General features: G+C 49.3%; 1 long non-coding RNA gene across 1 annotated transcript; it reads left to right on the top strand.

Moving 5' to 3' along the window:
- The first annotated feature begins 9550 nt into the window (after window positions 1–9550).
- On the top strand, window positions 9551–19403 carry LOC105236466. The gene is made up of 7 exons (XR_002142153.2): window positions 9551–10039; window positions 10447–10659; window positions 13764–13814; window positions 14458–14636; window positions 15446–15548; window positions 18755–18857; window positions 19145–19403. It is a non-coding gene; the product is annotated as an uncharacterized LOC105236466 (long non-coding RNA).
- Window positions 19404–20519: the final 1116 nt, after the last annotated feature.

Raw genomic sequence — 20519 nt, 5'->3', positions numbered from 1 at the left:
ATCCCTTCAGAGACTTGTGTTGAGCAGGCCTCGGTTGTCCTGGTTGTGGAGCTAAGCACCACTCAGGGCTGGCAGGAAGATACTCAACAAAACAGACAGTAGCTCCACTCTCGGGCTACTGGGTAAGACTGATCCTGAGCAAGTGGTCACACAAGTACACACTTGCAAGTTGTGGTATGTACCAAGAAGAGAATATATAGAATGTTCTGTTGGGGGGGGGTCCTCAAGCATGTCGGGGGAGTCAGGGAAGTCTTCCTGGAGGAAGTGACATTTAAGCTGACCCCTGAATGATGAGTAGGAATAAACAAAATGAAGAGAGGTGGGGAAACCTTTCCAGGCCATGGGAACTGCATGCGCAGAAGCCCTGTGGGGAAGAATTTGGTGTTTGGTACTTGGTATTTGAAGAACTGAAAAGTGGCTATTGTCTGTGGAGTATCACCCAGGTGTGGGAGAGCAGCAGGGATGAGACTTGCCGGGAGGGTAAAGTCTAACCAGCTCATCTTCCGCCACACTCCCTTTCCCTCCTGGTGGGAGTGGGGACTCTCCAGGGAGAGAATACTTCTGAAGTGTCCTAGAACTTTTGAAGGGCTTGGAGGGGTGAGACAGCTTTGGGCCATGCTTCCCACGGGACTATGGAGACCAGAGCTTGAAGTTTGTTCCCACTTTCTCTGAGTGAACAGAAAGAAGGAAGGGTTACACCTGTGCTAAGGCAAACAGCCGTATTCATCCATTCATTCATTATACTTAAAGACATTCCCTGTTTTGTTCATCGTGCTTGTAAGCACTTGGTCATATATCCCCTGTTACACTGTAATCTCCATGGGGGCAAGGGCATATCTCCCATTCAAAAAACAAAATTCAGGGGCGCCTGGGTGGCTCAGTCAGTTAAGTGTCCCACTTGATTTCAGCTCAGGTCATGATCTCAGGGCTGTGAGATGGAGCCCCGTGTCCTAGCTCTGTGTTCAGCACAGAGCCTGCTTAAGATGCTCTCCCTCTCCATCTGCACCTCCCCATTCCCCCTCTCTCTCAAAAAAAAAAAAAAAATTCAACTGGGTAAATTTGAAGATCAAATAGGCTTTACTAGGCAGATCGTGATCGGGCAGTATCCTATCTAGCAAGTACAGAGATGCTCCAAGGAGTGGTGCAAAATGGAAGGTTTTTAAGGGAAGGGGAGCGGGACAATGTGGTTTTATTAGCAAAAGAAAAGAAAGGATTGCTTCAGGCAAAGTCACCTTCCCTTAAAGGGAAGGGCAGGAGATCTTAAGTGGATTACTTCGCCTTCCTTTGGGGGATGGAGAGGGCCCAGGTGACAGATTGCCTCCTTGGTGCTGACCAGAAAATTCCTGGCTAATCAGTTAAGACATTTCTGGGGGAGGCTGAAACTGCATTGAAGTCTCATATTGCTATCCCCGGGGCAAATGACTCCATCTTGGGCCTGTGGTTTTCTTTTTAGCACTTTTATCCATCTGGTATCTTAGCCCAGAGCCTGGCACATAGTAAGCACTGCCCTGCAGTTGTAGAGCAAATGAGTGAATAGCAAAGACCATTTGTTCAGTTCTGACCGTGTGCTAGCACTTCGCCTGCATCATCCTCTTTTACTTTTTTTTTTTATTTAAGATTTTATTTATTTGAGAGAGAGAGGCAGAGACAGTGACAGAAAGGAGAGGCAGAGGGAGAAGCAGACTCCCTGCTGAGTGGGGAGCCCGACCCAGGCTCAATTCCAGGACTTTGGGATCATGACCTGAGCTGAAGGCAGAAGCTTAACCGACTGAGCCAACCAGGTGCCCCCGCATCATCCTCTTCTGATCCTCATAATAGCTCTGAAGAGAAGGCTAAGAGAGATTATCCTGTAGTTTGCTCAGGGACACACAAGTTGTAAAGTTGGAGTCAGACCGCACTCATCGTGCATGGATAAACAAGTGGCAGAAGGCTCTCTCATAGCCAGCCTCATGCTTTCTGACCCCTGAAGGCAAGCTCAGGAACCTACATTCCCCCCTTTGCTGGTGCCAACACCAGATCTTGGAACCCTTGGATCGTCCTCCCAACCAATCCATGTCAAGAGCTGGGAATGCCTGCTGACCAGTAGCTCCAGGCAGATTGCTTCCCCCCTCCGGGCTTCTCTAAAGTCAGAAGGATAACCACTGACCTTATTTGCCTCCTAGGGGCAAAGGGGGACAAGGTAAAGACAGTAGTGAAAAATGAACAGAAGTGCGTTGTAGCCAGAAACCACATTCACAGAATAAGTAAGAGAACTCAGCGTCTCCTCAAGAAGACAAACTGGGATTCCCTACTGCTTCCTGGGAGTCAGGGTGCTCCTCAAGCTTTAAGGCGCAGGCAAAATGTTTATCTCCTTAGGATACAAATTCTGATTCAGTAGATGGGGCCTGAAGTCTGTATTAATGGGCTTTTTTTTTAAGATTTATTTATTTATTTATTTGGGGGAGGGACGACAGGAGAGGGGGGAGAGAGAATCCCAAGCAGACTCCCTGCTGAACACAGAGCCTTACGTGGGCTTCGTCTCACAACCCTGAGATCATGACGTGAGCCAAAACCAGGAGTTGGACACCTACCCAACTGAGCCACCCAGACATCCCGAAAAGTCTGTATTGCTAATACTCCCCGTATTACCCATGCTCTGGTCCTTGGACCACACTTTGAGTAGCAGGGAACTGGTGGACAGAGCAAGCGTTGGCCTCCAATGGACCTGGGGAGGGTTTTAGCAGTGCTTTTACACTGCAGAAACTGAGGGAATCAGTTCACGTCTCAACCCTGCTTTTCTCAGCTCTAAAGTGGGAGTGATGGTGCCCACCTTGTAGACGTCAGTATTGTAAATCCCAGGACAAGTGGCGTGATCACATACATGATCACATCCCTGGAAACTAGCTGGGATTATATTGTTGATCGTTGCCCTGTACTGGAGGGAGAGTTACTGCAGTTTCTTCTTTTGGTCAATAGAGGTCATCTTTGCGTGTTTCTTCTCACGAAAGCTGAGCCTCCTGTTGTCTGAGTCCCTTAGGCTCCCGGTGATTTGCCTGCTGCCTAGAACCCTGAGTGATGCCCAGATGTTGGGGGCAGGACCATCTCTAGATTCTGCCCTCCAGTCTGGTGGGGGAATCAGGCCAATCAAATAACCACAGAAACCAATTGTGTAGGTACCCGTGCTAGATGTAGACTAGCTGTTCCAAATCCAGACTTGGTAATTCATTGCTGCGATACAATGAAAAAAATTTCAGTAGGTATGGAAGAAGGCCAGAGACATTGTAGCCCGGAAGAAGGCAGACACACTGTCCTGAGAAGGAACACTTTGTGTTTCCTGGGAGGGAACAGGCACAAGAGTCTTTCAGTCATTCTCCCATTAAAAATGAAATTGATGTGTTTCCAGTCCATCAGGTAAGAAGCTTGGGAGAGGCCACTCCATCCTAACAAGTAAAAAGCTGAACAAAATCCAAAGCCGACAACTCTTCTTAGATCTGTAAGATCATATTACAGGGCACACACCTGCCCCCCACCAAAAAAAAATGGAGAGTGACAGGCAAGTAAAAGGCAGAAGCCCACAGGCAGAAAGCTCTCCAGGAACCAGTTGCAGGGTAGGGACCCCAGAGCTGTAACTGATGAATTACCGGAGGCTCAATGGGCACACATCTGAGCGAGAAAAACAGGGGGACCCAGTCGTGGGAGGGGGCCCACCTTGGTGCATTTTGCCTCCTGGAGCTCTATAGGTTCTCATAGTAAACATCAGAGAAAAATCACCTCAAGTTTCCAGGAGGCGAGAGAAGAAACCATTTTGAAACGCCCCAGAGCATTCTGTTCTTTAAGATCTGCCCTCAGGGGAGACTCAAAATTTAACCACCAGTGCCTAAGCTGCTGGGATTTTTATCAGAGCCTCACTGACTAAGGAAGGGGAATACCCAACTCCAGCCAGCTCTAGCTTTCCATGTGCAGGAAAGGAAATACAGGGGTCTGGCCCACTCTACTTGCCCTGTCCCATCTAGAGAAGACTGGAGGGAGAAATGAGAAGCATGTGCGAGGTTCACGGTCCAGGGACACATAGAATCACTGACGACTGCGGTTAAGTCATAGCACCACAGAATGCTTCCCTTCCTCCAACACCTTGCCACTCTTTTATGAAAAAGGCTGTTTATAGCAGTTCCTTTTACCCAGTCTGTTATGTCCAGTTATCAAGAAAAAATTATGAGACATACTAGAGGCCAAAAATACAGTCAGATATGGCAAGGATGACAGAATTAACAGACAAGGAATTTATTTTTTTAAGATTTTATTTATTTATTTGAGAGAGAGAGAGCAAGAGCGAGCACCAGTGGGGTGAGGGGCAGAGAGAGAAGCAGACTCCCCACCTAGCCAGGAGCCCGATGTAGGGCTCCATCCCAGGACTCTGGGGTCATGACCTGAGCCGAAGACGTGCTTAACTGACTGAGCCACCCAGGCGCCCCAGACAAGGAATTTAAAACAATGATGATCAATAGGCTAAAAGAGCTCTGGTGGATAAAGTAAACAGCATGCAAGAATACATGGACAATGCACACAGAAAGATGGAAATTCTAAGAAACAATAAGAAATTAAAAATTAAAAGCAGGGGCGCCTGGGTGGCTCAGTCGTTAAGTGTCTGCCTTTGGCTTAGGGCGTGATCCCAGAGTCCTGGGATCTAGCCCCTCGTTGGGCTCCCTGCCCTGCTGGGAGCCTGCTTCTTCCTCTCCCACTCCCCCTGCTTGTGTTCCCTCTCTCGCTGGCTGTCTCTCTGTCAAATAAATAAATAAAATCTTAAAAAAAAGAAAAGAAAAAGAAAATACGTATATTGGTCTCTGCCCTCAATTCCTGGGAGAAAGCTCCTAAAATCTTTGTAATTACCTAAGTGATAAGGACGCTAGAAACATCTTTTGTTCTAATATTTGTTCTTTTACCCCAATTCTTGACACAGAGCTCCTGAATCACTTGGAGTTTCCTGGGTAATAGGAATGTCTTTTGTTTTTTGTGTTTTTTGACACAGAGAGTGCACCCAAGCTGGGGGAGTAGCAGAGGGAGATGGAGAAGCAGGCTCCCTGCTGAGCAAGGAGCCAGTCATGGGGCTTGATCCCAGGACCCTGGGATCATGACCTGAGCCGAAGGCAAATGCTTAACTGACTGAGCCAGCCAGGTGTCCCCCCTCCAAAATTTTTTAAATAAAAGGTTTTGCTTCAAGGGGCGCCTGGCTGGCTCAGTCAATAGAGAATGGGATGCTTGATCTCAGAGTCAGGAGTTCAAGCCCCACATTCAGCATAGAGCTTAGTTTAAACAAAAACAGGGTTTACCTCAAAGGTTGGCCTGTTGCAGTGGTCCAGACAGAGGTGACAGTGACATATGGACTAAAACGAGAGCACTGAGATGGAGATCAATGGAGAGATGGAAAGATTGGGATATACTCAGAGGATAAAGCTTAATCTCAGACCTTCATCCTTACCCCCCCCCACCCTTTGTTAACCTTAATGATAAAACTGTCAGTTATTTTGCCAGCAAGATGGATTCATTTGGGAAGAGCAGAGAATTTCTATTCAGAACAAGGAAGCTAATGGCAAAACCAGAGGCAAGTAGGGAAAACGAGGGAGAGGAATGGCCTTTTCCAGAGGAAGGTGGAGAGCTGGGAAGGGCTGTTGTAAACTGAAAGTCCATTGGAGTAAACTGGGAGTTATGAAGTGTCTTGGCTTTTCATTGGCTGTGTTGTGACAGTCTCTCATTGGAAGGACTGTTGCTAGAGGAGAAGAAAATCTTTCTTCTTCCTGCCGGGGTTCTCAAGTGTAGACTTCCTCCTGTTGAGAATGTGGGGTGCTTGTCTTCCTGTGCGGGGTCTACAATTGAGGAGGGTATGAGAGCTCCCCTTTCTGGCCTTCTGACTGCATTTTATCCAATTTCTTTTTTAGTTTTTTGTTTTGTTTTTAGAGAGAGAGAGGTGGGGGAGGGGCAGAGGGGGAGAGAATCTTAAGGAGGCTCCACGCCCAGCATGGAGCCTGACACAGGGATCAATCTCAAGACTCTGAGATTATGACCTGAGCTGAGACAAGAGCCAGACTCTTAACCAACTGAGCCACCCAGATGCTCCCTCTTGACTCCATTTTATTTTATTTTATTTTTTTTAAAGATTTTATTTATTTATTCAACAGAGATAGAGACAGCCAGCGAGAGAGGGAACACAAGCAGGGGGAGTGGGAGAGGAAGAGGCAGGCTCATAGCAGAGGAGCCTGACGTGGGGCTCGATCCCATAACGCCGGGATCACGCCCTGAGCCGAAGGCAGACGCTTAACCGCTGTGCCACCCAGGCGCCCCTCTTGACTCCCATTTTAAATGAAGTTTCCTTCTTTCAGTTTCGCACAGGTTTCCCCATCTGTAAATAAAGCTAATCTGAAAAGTGTCAGCGGCTCTGAGATTCTGAAGGTAGTTCAGTGTTAATCCTTCGGGAGGCAGTATAGTCAGGTGGCTAATCGTGTAGGCCTGGACATGGCACGGACCTGGGTTTGAATTCCGACTCTGCCACTGACTGGCTGTGCGGCCTTGAGCAAGCTCTTTAGTCTCTCAGTGTCTCAGTTTCCCCATCTGTACAAGGGGAGTGCACACAGTAGTCCCTGCTACCCAGGGTCGTGGTGAATAAAGGAGACAACAAGAGTAAAGGGCTTAGAGCAGGCCCGGCACACAGGGGGTGCTCCACTGAGGCCAGCCATGTCAGGAGGACGCTTGTCAGCATTTATTTGCTCTTCTGCTTTCAGGGCTTTGCAGTGGGAAACAGAATGAGCAACTACCAGCTGAACATGATTCTCTGTGAGAGTTTGGTTACTACCACTACCGCACTGGCCACAGTAAGTCCTGTCTCCTTCCAGGCCTTGGCACGTGTACCCCTGAGGCAGGTGGCTCTCTGCCATCCTTAGGCCAGAGGTAAGCAGTGCCACCAGGCAGGCCAGTTTAGACTGATCGGGGATAATTGAGGGGAGCACTGCGGGCTCCTGTCCTCACAGCCAGACTCTCCAGCTCTCTGCTCATAGTCTCTGCCCATACCTCCCCCCAACACCAACTGCTGCCTGGAGGACACCAGTGACATCTCCTACACCACAGAGGACAAGTGCTTCAGTCAGGCAAGTGACCCCTCTCCTCCTCAGCTGGCAGAGAGCCAGGGAGAAAGAGGCGCTCAGAACCCCAGTGCACAGTACTGTCCCTACACACACACACACACACGCGCTCACAGTTTATTTACAGCAACCCTGGTGAGGCCACATTGTTGTTCAAAAAAGTCTTATTTTGGGGGATGCCTGGGTGGCTCAGTCAGTTAAGCATCTGACTTCGGCTCAGGTTGTGATCCCGGGGTCCTGGGATTGAGCCCCACATGGGGCTCCCTGCTCAGGGGGGAGCCTGCATCTCTCTCTGCCTGCCAGTCCCCCTGCTTGTTCTCTCTCTCTTTCTCTCTCTCTGACAAAATAAATACATAAAATCTTTAAAATAAATAAATAATCTTATTTTGGGGGAGTGGGGAAAATGGATGAAGGTGGTCAAAAGGTAAAAACTTTCCATTATAAGACAGGTAGGTTCTGAGTATATAATAAACAGCATGGTGACTACAGTTAACAATACTGTATTGTGTATTTGAAAGTTGCTGGTGGAGTAAACCTTAAAAGTTCTCATCGTAAGAAAAAAATGTTTGTAACTATGTGAGGTGATGGATGTTAACTAACGTGGGTAATCATTTCACAAAATATAATAATTTTCTTAAGTTTTATTTTTTTCCTTTTTTTGTTTGTTTGTTTGTTAAGTAATCTCTATGCCCAATGTGGGGCTCGAACTTAATGACCCTGAGATCAAGAGTCTCATGTTCCACCAACTGAGTCAGCCAGGCACCCCTTTCTTTTTGCTTTTTAAATTGCAAATGCAGAGATTTGTCCTTTCTCTTGCCACACCACACTTGGTTGGAGTTTGGGTTTTTCTCGCTCTTTCTGGGCTACAAAGTTCTTTCCAGGCTACTTCCCAGCAAGTTGAGCCTTGAGCATCACCTTCCACTGGAACCCCAAGATCTAGGAGGAGTTTCAGTCTGTCACTAGGCTTTCAATGGATTCGCCAAAGCAGCTTTACCCAACCTGGGCCCTGGGATCATCTCAGAGGCCCAGTGAAGAGAATTCCCAAGAAGGCTCAGGTGCCTCTCGAACTATCCGAAGGATGAACAAAAAACCTTGGTAAACTGACTCTCGACCCTAGTATCAAACTCCCTTCCCCTCTACCAGAATATCCAACCCAACAGCAGGACAGAGAGAAGAAGCCACAGGGGCTCCTTGACCGCATTCTCGGCAGCAGCGGGAGGAGGGCTGGAGAAAGGACTTTGTTAACTGCTCAGAAAGAAAGGATGGCAAGGATGATTGGATTGATTCAGCACCACCTCAACCCGGGGTCCCAGAAAGCTTCAAAAAGATCTACAGCGGAAGGAAACTGAGGAGGGTGAATCAAGAGTGGGGAGATTTAGATGTCTCTGTCATTATTGCCTGTATCACAAAGATCTTTCCGAAGATACCAGCATGGAGAATAATTATGATGTGAAGCCAATGTAAACATAAACTTTATTCTTGTACTGTTTTTTTTTTCTTTTTCTTTTTTTATTTGACAGAGAGAGAGACAGCCAGGAGAGAGGGAACACAAGCAGGGGGAGTGGGAGAGGAAGAAGCAGGCTCCCAGTGGAGCAGGGAGCCCGATGTGGGCTCGATCCAGGACTCTGGGATCATGCCCTGAGCTGAAGGCAGACGCTTAACGACTGAGCCACCCAGGCGCCCCAGTCTTGTACTGTTTCTTGTTGCTAGTGGTTTTAGGATCACTTTGCAGCAGTTTGGGAAAGCTTCTCTATGTTAGGGCAAACTGTATAATATTTTGGTACTCTATGATATTATAAGGTCTTTTTTTTGGTATCTTTTCTACTGGATACCAGCAATTTGTGATGAATCCCGTAGTTTGCATTCGAATGACTTCATTATACTTCCATCTTCTGGTTTGACCTAAGGAAGCGCTAATAGGTTTTGAGTGTTGCCTGTGTGTTTGAGAGGCCTGAAGTCATTAAGATAAAACCTAACATCGAAAATTGAAAAGTAACATGCAGAAGGAATACACAGAAAACTTTGGGTGGTTTGGTTAGGGCATAATTAGGGCAGGTGCGTACAATAGATTTTCTGGTTTTCAAAAATTGTAAGAAAATTATTTTGATGTGCTATAAATAAATAGGAAATGCAATATATTGTCTTATTAAGAATTCAAACAATACATGGATGCCTGAGTGGCTCAATTGGTTAAGCATCCGCCTTGGGCTCAGATCATGATCCCAGCATCTTGGGATAGAGCCCCACATCAGGCTCCCTGCTCAGTGGGGACTCCATTTCTCCCTCTCCCTCTGCCTGTGGCCCTCCCCTGCTTTGTGTTCTCTCTCTGACAAATAAATAAATAAAATCTTAAAAAAAAAAACTACACTGAAATTAACGTTAAAAATATTTTTTTAAAAAAAGGAAGCAGGAATAGGTGGGATGAGAGGACCTGAAAGCCTTTGCCCCTGTCTGAATGAGCCAAATTGTAAACCACGAACTGTGAACTCTGGCCCCTAGATCAGAATGGAGCTCACTGGCTTGTCAGAGCTGGCTGGCGCTTGGTAACTCTCTTCCCGGGGGAGGGTTGTCGCAGTGCTTTCAGCTCTCCACGGAATGGACGGAGGTGGTCCCGGGGTCAGCTCCGAGAGGCCAGATGGCGCAAGCTCGGGTCTCACGTGCTCTACTGTAGTTTTCAGCGTTTAGCTGTCAAAGTAATTGGACCCTGTGGCCAGAAGTGCAGCATATTGTATTTTTACCCTTAACCCTGGAAAGACCGTGGACTGACTCCTCTCTGCAGGTACCTAGAGGCTTCTGGCATGCTTCGTGGCATTGCCTCACCACCCTCCACCTTTACTCACCCTGCAGGAGGGCACATGGCTCCTAGGGACGTGACTGCTGCCAACGCGAGCAACCTCAGCTGAAGATACCAGTGCCACATGGCCACCCCGGTAAGTGCTTGGTCAGGTGGGTGTCAGACAGTGAGGGCCGTGCCTTCTGGTCTGGAGATAATTATTATCCCAATCGCTTCTCTTAACCTTTACAACTAGTCCAGTCCACCATCATCTGTTGCCTGGACTACAATATCCTTCTAATTTGGTGATTCTTTTTTTTTAAGACTTTATTTGGGAGAGAAAGAAAGAGCACTAGCAGGGCTGGGGAGACGGGGGAGCAGCGCGAGAGGGAGAAGCAGACTCCCTACTGAGCAGAGAGCCCTTTGGATCCTGGGATCATGACCTGAGCCAAAGGCAGACACTTAACCAACTGAACCACCCAGGCGCCCTTAATATGGTGATTCTGAAGCCTCTGTCTTGGCCTCTCCAGGCGATTCACTAGTCTTTTTTTTTTTTTTTTGAAGGTTTATGTGTTTATTTGAGAGAGAGAGAGAGAGCACCGGAGCAGGAGCAGGAAGGGCAGAGGGAGAGGAAGAGAGGACGCTGACTCCGTGCAGAGCTCCAGCTGGACTCTGGGCTCAATCCCACGACCTGTGAGCTCATGACCTGAGCCAAAACCAAGAGCTGGACACCCAGCTGTCTGTGTCACCCAGGCTCTCCCTTCATGGTCTTTTTTAGTAAGCACCTTTAGCTTGTGTGATTGATGAACTAAACCTTTCTTTGTACATCTATAGCTCATGCATTGTTTCCTAGAAAGACTCAGAACTAAACCCTCTGACACAACCACCCCCCCCATCCCCAGGCACCAACATACAACCTCTGAACACCGAGATAACTTATGTAGCTGGCACCATTGAGTGTGCACGTGTGCGCACAATCAAGAAGTGTCACAGACCACTGTGCTCCCCTTTAACAGATTAACTGCCCTAAGATTTCTTTCTTTTTTTTTTTAAAGATTTTATTTATTTATTCGACAGAGATAGAGACAGCCAGCGAGAGAGGGAACACAAGCAGGGGGAGTGGGAGAGGAAGAAGCAGGCTCACAGCGGAAGAGCCTGATGCGGGGCTCGATCCCATAACGCCGGGACCACGCCCTGAGCCGAAGGCAGACGCTTAACTGCTGTGCCACCCAGGCACCCCTGCCCTAAGATTTCTTTAAAAATCTTTGGGCCAGGCAGAAACCTCAGAATTGGTTTTTGGACAAGAGTCTGTCTTCTCCCCAGGTGAATAAAGCTCATATTCCCTTCCAATCAAAGCTTGTCTCTTAGACAAAACAGAACTGAACAAAGTGAAAACCTTGTCTCTTGAGTATTGGCTTTTCAAACGACAGGCAGCTGAACTTGGGTTTTCCATAACAAATTTCTGCTGCCACCCTTGTTTTCCTATAGTCTACTGTCCTTGCAATAGTCCTTCAAAACTCATATCAGCCTCAGCTCAAGAGCCTCTATGGCTTCTCTTCTTACTAGGAGGAAAGTCAGGGTCCTCACCGTGGCTGACAGGTCCCCACAGTTCTGGCTCCTCTGTGACCTTCCTCTCTACCCCTTTCCTCCTCCTTCGCCACCACCACCGCTACAGTCACCACCATCACCACCACCATCACCACCACCATCACCACCACTACCACCACCACTACCACTGCTACAACCACCACCACCACCACAACCATCACCACCACCACAACCCTCACCACCACCACAACCACCACTAACACCACCACCATCACAACAACCACCACCGCCACAACCACCACCACCACTACTGCCACAACCACCACCACCACCACCACAAACACCACCATAACCACAACAACCACCACCACCACCACAACCACCACCACCACCACAACCACCACTACCATCACAACCATCACCACAACTGCCACCACCACTACAGCTACCACTACAACCTCCACCACCACCATTACAACCACCACTACAACCACCACCACTATCACCACCACTATAACCCCCACTACAACCACCACCACCACATCACCACCGCAACCGCCATCACAACCACCACCAGCACCACAACCACCACCACCACTACAGCTACCACCACAACCACCACCACAACAATGACCACCACAACCACCACCACTGCTACAACCACCAGCACCACTATAGGTACCACTACCACCACCATCACCACCACCACCACCACCACAACCACCACCACCAACAACATCACAACAACCACAACCACCACCATCACCACCACCATCCCCACCACTATAACCTCCACTACAGCCCCCACTACAACCACCACTATCACCACCACCACGGACCTGCTTCAGCCTCACCTGCAGACTCACCAGATGTCAGCCTTGGGGTCTTTGCACTTTCTGGTCCCCTGCCTGGAACTGTGTGCCACTAGAGGCCTGCCTGCCTTCCTCCCTCAGATCATTCGGGTCTCTGCTCAGAGCCTCCCCAGAGAGATCTCCCCAAACAAAAACAGCCACTCACCTCTTTGTCACTCCAGCAACTTGCTGTGCTTCACCGCTTCTCGCGGTGCTTTGACGGCCCAGCTTGCTTTGTTTATTTATTTATTACTGTTTATGCGTGTCCACCCCCCGTTTTAGTGCAAGATCAATGAATGCAGGAACTTGCTTTTTTGCTGCTACGTTCCCACTACCTAGCACACGGGAGGCATCTAATGACTACTCGTTGAGTACGTGAACCCCCCTATGCCCGGCACTGAGTATTTTTCATACTGCAGTTCATTTCACACTTCAAAGAACCTCCACGGTAGGTACTATCATTATCCTCATTTTACACATGAAGGAACCGAAGCTTAGCGAGGTGGCATCCTAGTGCAAGGTCACCGAGGGTATAGAGGCCACTTTTAGGCAATAGGCTCAAGCAATGGAAAGCCGAGTGAGGCAAAGGGCCACGGTGGTGGTGGTGGCGAGCTGAATACAAACAGGATCAACAAGGCAACCCTCCTCAAAATACCCACAGGCCGTAGCTGACCGATGGGCTACTTACAACCAGGCACAGGGACCAAAAAAGGGAATTTCCACACATTCCCACACCTCCTCATTCCCCCCTGAACTACAGCCCCCACCCCTGCCTCCCGGCACAGTCTCTCCCTGACCGTCCTGCCCACTGCTCCCTTGCCACGCACTAGATAAACTTCTGTCTCCTTTGTTCTGCCTTGGGGGAATTCTCTCACCACCCGTGCCACCTGCCTCCACCTGACTGGGTCGCCCCACATTTGGTGGGCCTTATGGGGCCCCTCTGCCGATGCCAGGACTCTCCTCAGAATCTCCAGGAATTTCTGGAGACTTTCCCTCAGTGGACTGACTCTAGTACACCTTGGGGAACTAACAAACTCCGGCTGAGGCTAATCCTCGGTGAAGCCCAAGGAGGAACCTGCCAGACCAACCTTGCCCGAAAGGGTGCGGGATTTCCTCTCCTGCCCTTCAGAGGGATCCTTCCCTCCCTCTTCATTCTTTTTGGTCCTTGGGGGTCTAACCCTAGGATTCCTCAGACAACCGAAGATCTCTGGCCAGGGAGGCTCCCAAATGTGGTCTGGAGGTCTAATAGTAAACAGGGTGGAGTGTCCCTGCCTATAAGGGTGAAGGACCCCCTTCTTCCCCTCTCCCACTCCGTCCCTCCAGAGGCCTCTGTTCCCAATATGCAGCTCCACTGGCGGCAGCAGCTTGTCCAGGGCAAAACTACACACATTCTGGACTCAGTTGGGACCCTTTCCTGATGCGGGCTGCCTCTCAGCCGCCTTGCTTCTTTAGGGCCCCACTTTTCTTCCTTTGTTCCCGCAGGGCCAGCCTCTATCCTGATCTATGGGCAAAATATGTTCCCAAGTGTGAGTGGTGAGTCCTCCCCTCCTTCTTCCGACCCAGTTTGCTCACCCAGTGTCCAGCTTTCCCTGTTGCAGGGGACACCCCAACAGGGATTCCAATTACCATTTGCCACGACCTTCTTCTTGCTGGGTTGCCCCACTAGAGTCAGTCACCCTGCAAAAGGTCCTTTCTCAGGTCAGTGGAGCTGAAATTGTGACCACTGGTTGCCGATCCATTCCCTTGAGTGGGACACTCCTTTGAGAATGGGCAGCTGATCTTTCCCACAATGGAACAAACTCTTCTATTCCTTTGGACTCCCCCTGGGGCTGTATTCTTAAAAACTGGAACAAATTTGACCCCCTCAAAGGCCTAAGGAAAAATGTCTCATCTTTTTATGTAATGTTTCCTGGCCCCAGTGCAAGCTCCCAGATCAAAAGGTATGGCCCCCTCCATGGAACCATTTTTTATAATACAAATACAAGAAAATGTCCATAATTTAATTTCAACGGGCTTCCTCCCTTTGGGACCTTGCAACACAAAAGATGGTTTTCCTGGCAAGAAGCCTGGTTGTGGCTATCCTGGCTTCTTACCTTAGGACTCCTGGCCTCAATACCTGTGCATCTAGTTACTGGTCCCCCCTCTTTGATCTCTTTGTTAAATGTGTCTCTTCTAGAATCCAACATTCCACATATGAATGATGATGATTCAGCAAAGATTCCAGCCCGTACCATTGGAGGATCCCGTGGACCTGGGCACCAAGGAGTTTCAATCAAATCACCTATTAGCACGTTAATGTAATACCATGCTCTGGTCTCTAACTGCACAGAATCCCTGATGGACCAACAAATTTAGGTAAGGACAGCATGCTCCCCTCTTCCCCCCCCCACCCCGTCCAGCATGAAGCAGCTGCTGAAAGTGAGACCTCTGCCCAAAGGCCAAAGATTTGTCATTGTCCATCTGTCAGAGGGGAACAAAGAGGCCACTTTTAGGCAATAGGCTCAAGCAATGGAAAGCTGAATGAGGTCCAGGCCCCACAGTGACAACCGAGCTGAATGCAAACATCAGGCTACCAACCTCAACATATCCTTAGGCCCTAGCTGACCAGTGGGCTACTTACAGCCAGGCACAGGGACCAAAAAAGGAAAAATCTCTATGTTCCTATACACCCCCACTCCTCCCCTTAGCTATAGACCCCACCAGTCTCTCTCTCCCTCCTGGCAGACAGTCTCTCCTTGGCTGCCCACTGCTCCCTTGCCGTGCACTAGATAAACTTCTGTCTCCTTTGTTCTGCCTTGGGGGAATTCTTTCACCACCCGTGCCACCTGCCTCTGCCCCACGGCACTGCCCCATTGAGGGCAGAGCTGGCCTATGACTCTAAGGAGGCTGACTTGGGCGCTTCCATGCCAGGGCCGCAGAGGACTGAAAGGAGTCAGGAGGCTGTGGTGCTCAGGGTGGTGGGAATAGGGGACAGGCAGCACTTCCCCAGGCCCCACTCCTCCCCCGTCTAGAGCTGGTGTGTGTCCCTGAGTCCTTATTTCTTGGGATTATCATATGGTGATGGTAAGGCAGAGTGGAAGACAGGCAGGAATGATCTAGCCACCCCTCCTCTCCATCCTGCCTTCCCAGGTAACTCTTCCTGAGAACCTCTTCCCTCCCTGCAGGTGAACCTGAGATCTGGCAGCCACTGGTAAAGGCATGACAGCGAGGCTGGGACCTCACAGGATTGAGGCGTCTTCTTGGGGAGAGGCAGAGCAGAGATAGCAGGTATTAATTGCAGGGCAGGGGGCACCTGGGTGGCTCAGCTGGTTAAGCCTCCGACTCTGGATTTTTAGCTCAGGTCATGATCTCAAAGTTGTGAGATTGAGCCCCATATAGGGCTCCATGCTGGGCGTGGAGCCAGCTTAACATTCTCTCCCTCTCCCTCTGCTCCTCCCCAACTCTCTCTCCCTCTCTAAAAATCATGAATGAATGAATGAATGAATGAATGAATGAATGAATGAATATATAAGTGGAAGACAGGATGTTCGTTCACGGTTACAATCCAGCACCTGTACACTGTCTGGAACATAGTAAGTGCTCAGATATTTGTTGGAAGAAGAAATGGTTGAGGGAGAGGCACCTGTTGTAATTGGAAGCAGAGGGCATAGAGGTGGGGGCCTTAGGGTCAGGAAGAGGGTGTGGGAGAGGGCTGTAATCCTCAGGGAGTGGGTAGGCCCATATCTAGGAGCAAATTCTTGTGGATTGAAGAGGTACCCTGGGAATCCCAGTTCCCAGCTGCTTCTCCCTACAGCTCCCAGGTTAGCTCTCAGGACCAGAGGCAGCATGTGACATGGCCCCTTTCTGCTGGGAGCTGCTGCAGCATGAACTTTGTGCCCTTTTGTCTATAAAGGAGACACTGACCTGGCCTGCAACTTCCCGGGTGGGGAGAGGTGTGTGGAGGACCTGAAGCAGCAGGTGGGGACATGGGGCCCCAGAGGAAACTGGGTGGCGGTGGAGGGCTGCAGCTCTTCATTCTTCCAGAAGTCAGCAGCCTGGGGAAGAGTGGCTTCAGTGCCCCTCCAAATGGGGGCTCTCCTGGATACTTCTGCCTTGGAGAAGAACTGTTGGGAAGAGGAGAGCTGGAGAGATCAAAGGCCAAGTATTTCTTCCTAACTTTCAGAAGACAAAGGAGACTTTGTCCCTCCAGCTATCTAAAACCAGAGGAGAGATAACTTCTTTCCAAAACAAGTTCATTGGCATTTAAATGTGCGCCAATCTCTCCATTTAAAAAAAAAAAACCCAAAATTTCCTTTCCCTTCCAGTTACAGCTCCCACTCCAATCTGGTTTCTGCCCCCTCATTCCACAGAAATGACAGTCTCCAAGGTCACCACTGGCCTTGTCACACAGCCCAAGGCCTTGTCAATCCCCTCCTTGCGGGGCTGCACAAAAACACTGAATTCCTCAGTGCTCTTGGCTTCTGTGACCTCACTTAGCTTCTACTAGTCCTCATCCTCTGCTATTCTGAGGCTCTATAACCTCCTTTAAAAAAAAAAAGATTTTGGGGTGCCTGGGTGGTGTAGTCGGTTAAGCATCTGCCTTCGGCTTGGGTCATAATCCCAGGGTCCTGGGATGGAGCCCTGTGTTGGGCTCCCTCTGTTGCTCCCACCCTGCTTGTGCTCACTCTCAAATAAATAAATAAAATGTTTAAAAAAAAAAAAAAAGATTTCAGGGGCACCTCAGTGGTGCAGTTGGTTAGGTGTCTGACTCTTGGTTTCAGCTCAGGTCATGATCTCAGGGTCCTGGGATGGACCCCCACACTCAGAGAGTCCAACGTGGGCCTCGAGATCAAGCCTTGGATGGTGAGCCCGCCAGGCGCCCCTCCGCGCACCCTTAGGCTCAAGGGCTGACCCAGGCTGCCCTAGCAGGCCTCCAGCTGGCTACCTGTCTAGCTCCATCTCTCCTGGCCTTTCAATTCCTCAAAGATGTTCAGAGATGCCAGGATCACCTCTGTAAGGCCCAGCCCTTCGCTGTGATGCACCCTCTCTCTGTCACTGTATCCCAAGAACTACTCCTTCCACATCCTTAAACAGTCCTTGAGTCCCTGGATTGGGTTGGAGACTCCCCAAAGCTCCCCGTGCTTCCCCGTTTCTTAACCTTTGTCACGCTTGTAATTCTTTGTTTGACAGTTGGCTTGTCTGCTAGTCTGTGAGCAGAGCAAGCAGCACCTGAAGGGTCTGTACTATTCTGAGCTACATTCTAGGACATAGTGGATGTCTAATCAGTGATTATTTGTGGAAGAAATGAGAGTTCTGCCCCGGTGCTGGGGTGGGGGGTGGCTCAAAAGTCCCCGAGCCTCCAGCTCCAGATCCCCTCAGAGCCAGTAGCTGTGACAGAAAGCCGAAATAGGAGTCGGGTCTCCCAGATGGTAGCCCCTACCATCTCTGGTTCTAGAACAAACAGGCTGCTTTCTTCTTCTTCTCCTCCTTTTTCTTTTTCTTCTCCTTCTCCCTCTCCCTCTTCCCCTTCCCCTTCTCCTCCCCTCCTCCTCCTTCTCCTCCTTCTCCTTCTTCTTCTTCTTCTTCTTTCTTCTTTTTAAGATTTTATTTATTTATTTGACAGAGAAAGAGACCGCGAGAGAGGGAACACAAGCAGGGGGGAGTGGGAGAGGGAGAAGCGGGCTTCCCGCTGAGCAAGGCAAGGGCCCCCCCCCCCCCCATGCAGGGCTTGACCCCAGGACCCTGGCACCATGATCTGAGCTGAAGGCAGATGCCTAATGACTGAGCCACCCAGGCGCCCCAGGCTGCTGGCTTCTTTAAATAATAGGGGAAGATCTCATTCCTCATGACCAAACTAGGGCTACCCAACTCCTAACCAGTGCTTCACCAGAACTGCACAGGGGAGATGACTCAGGTCTCAATCTGGGCGAGGTCCTCCTGGAGGTTGGGAGGGACGCTCTTCCAGAGTCCTGGCTTGAGACCCCAGGACTGGTTCTGGACCTAAAGACAGTGGCGGTTTGGGGAACTGAGGAAAGTAGGTGCAGTTAGAGGCCCCACTGCTTGGAGAATACAATTAAGGAAAACTGAAGTTAGGGTCATAAAGTCCCCATTCAAACACCACCTTCCCTGAGAAGCCCCCAAACTTCTCTGGTGTTCTCCCCTATCTCTCTACCCAGACCTCTGTAGAATAAGAAAAAAAATGTTACTACTTTTTCTGCTAAAAAAAGAAAGTTTCTATAAAATGTTAACTCTAGAGCAGTGGTTTTCGAAGGTGAAAACGTTTCAGAATCACTAGGAGGGTTGTGGGCCACTGGGCCCAGGGTTTTCGATTCTATAGGGGTGAGCTGGAGCGGAGAGGAATGTGCATTTCTAACAAGTCCCCAGAGAGTGCTGCTGGTGCTGCTGAGGGAACTCCACTGTGAGAAACGCTGCCCTACAGAAACATACACTAGCCAGGTAACTGGTCCTAGCTCTTTGGCCTTGCTTCTGCACAGGGCGCACGTGTCCTAGTGTTCCACCATCAACCTGTTCAGGCTCTGGAGACATTCAAGAGCTTCCTGAAGAGCACCTCCTTCTTGTGATCTTCCTCAGCTGTGGGTAAGGCTCCTCCCTGTACCCCCGGTCTGCTTCTTTTAGGGGGCATCCCCTTCTGGGCACTCTCACTCTCCTTCTCCGAAGCTCCCCCCTGCTATTGCCAATAACGTGAAATCTGGGAAGAGGGAAAGGGGAAGACAAAAAAGGTCTGTGCAAGGAGGATAGACCGTAGTCTGCTCCTGGATGTCTCCAGAAGCCGCTGGGTTCCAGGGAAGGTCCTGCCCCTAATTTGCTCTGTGACCTTAATAGAGTCACTAGCCTCTTCTAAGTCTCTCTTTTCCCACCTGCAGAGTGACAGGAAACCTTTCCTGGCTCATATCCTGCCTCCCGGAGCTGATGGGAGGGATCCAATTCTTGACATCGCTTTGGAAAGAGTACACCTCAACACAGGTTGCACTTGGAGAGGCTTTCTCACATAAAGATAACTTTGAAAGCTACTTCCCCACACCTCTAACTATCCCCCCTTCTGTTTTTGTCTATTGTCTGCATCAAGATGGCAGGACTAGATATTGTGTGTGATCAACAGCCTAATAAATAAGAAATGATTTGGGGCGCCTGGGTGGCTCAGTTGGTGAAGCATCTGACTTCGGCTCCGGTAACGATCTCTTGGGGTCCTGGAATGGAACCCCCGCATCAAGCCAGCCCAGGTTGGGCTCCATGCCCAGCGGGGAGTCTGCTTCCCATCTCCCTCTGCCCCTCCCCCAACTCGTACACACTCTCTCTCTTTCTGTCTCTCAAATAAGTAAATAAAATCTTTTTTTAAAAAAGATTTTATTTATTTATTTGATAGAGTGAGAGAGAGAGCACAAGCAGGAGGAGCAACAGAGAGAGAAGGAGAAGCAGGCTCCCCACTGAGGAGAAGCCCTATGTGGGGCCGATCCCAGGACGCTGGGATCATGACCTGAGCCACCCAGGTGCCCCAAATAAAGAAAATCTTAAAAAAAAAAGAAATGGGGGTGCCTGGTTGGCTCAGTTGATTGAGCATTTGACTTCGGCTCGGGTCATGATCTCAGGATGCTCGAATCAAGCCCTGCATTGGGCTCTCTGCTCAGCAGGGAGTCTGCTTCTTCCTCTCCCTCTGTTCTCTCTCTCTCTCTCTCTCTTAAATACATAAGTAAAATCTTTAAGAAAAAAAAAAGGAAATGATTCCCTGGAGTTGATTCTCTTCAAGAGTCATTCATTCATTCATTTATTTATTCCCTATTTATAGAACACCTACTATGAGCTAATTACCATCCTGAGGCCAATGGCTAAACATCCTGAAACACAAGTAAACTTATTGCTACAGACTTGAATTTCTGTCTCCCCTCAAAATTCGTGTATGTTAATCCCAGCCCCCAATGTGATGATATTAGGAGGTGGGGGCCTTTGGGAAATGATTAGGTCATGAAGGTGGAGCACTTGTGAATGAGATTCATGCCCTTATGAAGAAGATCCCAGAGAGTTCCCTTGCCCCTGCCACCATGTAAGTTTACATCAAGAAGATGACCATCTGGGTGGCCTGGCTGGCTCAGTCGGTGGAGCATGTGAGTCTTCGTCTCAGGGCTGTGGGTTTGAGGTCCATGTTGGGTGTAGAGATTACTTAAAAATAAAATCTTAAAAAAAAAAAAAAGGAGAAGAAGATGGTTATCTTCTACCGGACACCAAACCTGCTGGTACCTTGAC

The sequence above is a fragment of the Ailuropoda melanoleuca genome, chromosome 12, assembly GCF_002007445.2.
Source record: "Ailuropoda melanoleuca isolate Jingjing chromosome 12, ASM200744v2, whole genome shotgun sequence".
Classification (NCBI taxonomy): Eukaryota; Metazoa; Chordata; class Mammalia; order Carnivora; family Ursidae; genus Ailuropoda; species Ailuropoda melanoleuca.
The sequence above is the reverse complement of the archived record's forward strand: the minus strand, read 5'-3'. Positions and strand labels throughout refer to the sequence as shown.